Below are 1,487 nucleotides of genomic sequence, written 5' to 3'. Positions count from 1 at the left end.
TTGAGAATTTTCCTTTCCAGGTCTGTAAAGAATTGTGTTGGTAATTTGATGGGCATTGCATTGAATCTGTAGATTGCTTTTGGTAAGATGGCCATTTTTACTATGTTAATCCTACCAAGCCATGAGCATGGGAGATCTTTCCATCTTCTCATATCTTCTTCTAATTCTTTCTTCAGAGATTTGAAATTTTTTTCATACAAGTCTTTGACTTCCTTGGTTAGGGTTACTCCGAGGTACCTTATGTCATTTGTGGCTATTGTGAAGGGTGTTGTTTCCTTAATTTCTTTCTCAGCCCTTTTGTCTTTTGTATACAGGAGGGCTACTGATTTTTTTGAGTTAATTTTGTATCCTGCCACTTTGCTGAAGGTGTTTATCAGCTGTAGGAGTTCCCTGGTAGAGTTTTTGGGGTCACTCACGTATACTATCATATCATCTGCAAATAGTGATAATTTGACTTCTTCCTTTCCAATTTGTATCCCCTTGATCTCCTTCAACTGTCTTATTGCTCTAGCAAGGACTTCCAACACTATGTTGAAGAGATATGGAGAGAGTGGGCAGCCTTGTCTTGTCCCTGATTTCAGTGGGATTGTTTAAGTTTCTCTCCGTTCAGTTTGATGTTGGCTATAGGCTTGCTGTATATCGCCTTTACTATGTTTAGATATGTGCCTTGTATCCCTGATCTCTCCAATACTTTGAACATGAATGGATGTTGGATTTTGTCAAAGGCTTTTTCAGCATCTAGGGAGATTATCATGTGGTTTTTTTCTTTCAGTTTGTTAATATGGTGGATCACATTGATGGATTTCCGTATATTGAACCACCCCTGCATACCTGGGATGAAGCCTACTTGGTCATAGTGGATAATATCTTTGATGTGTTCTTGGATTCGGTTTGCAAGTATTTTATTAAGTATTTTTGCATCAATGTTCATAAGGGAGATTGGCCGGAAATTCTCTTTCTTTGTTGAGTCTTTGTGAGGTTTAGGTACCAAGGTGACTGTGGCTTCATAGAATGAATTTGGTAATATTCCTTCTGTTTCTATTTTGTGGAATAGTTTGAAGAGAATTGGTGTTAGCTCTTCTTTGAAGGTCTGGTAGAATTCTGCGCTGAAGCCATCTGGTCCTGGGCTTTTTTTGGATGGGAGACTTTTGATGACCGCTTCTATTTCTTTGGGGGATATAGGTCTATTTAGTTGATTTACCTGGTCCTGGTTCAGCTTTGGTAAGTCAAATCGATCAAGAAAATTGTCCATTTCATTTAGATTTTCAAATTTTGTGGCATATAGACTTTTGAAGTAAGTCCTAATGATTGTTTGGATTTCCTCAGTGTCTGTAGTTATATCCCCCTTTTCATTTCTGATTTTGTTGATTTGGGTGGTGTCTCTCTGCCTTTTAGTTAGCCTAGCTAAGGGTTTGTCGATCTTGTTGATTTTCTCAAAGAACCAGCTCTTGGTTTCATTGATTCTTTGAATTGTTTTATTTGTTTCC

This window comes from Meriones unguiculatus (assembly GCF_030254825.1).
Source record: "Meriones unguiculatus strain TT.TT164.6M chromosome Y unlocalized genomic scaffold, Bangor_MerUng_6.1 ChrY_unordered_Scaffold_32, whole genome shotgun sequence".
NCBI lineage: Eukaryota > Metazoa > Chordata > Mammalia > Rodentia > Muridae > Meriones > Meriones unguiculatus.
The sequence above is the reverse complement of the archived record's forward strand: the minus strand, read 5'-3'. Positions refer to the sequence as shown.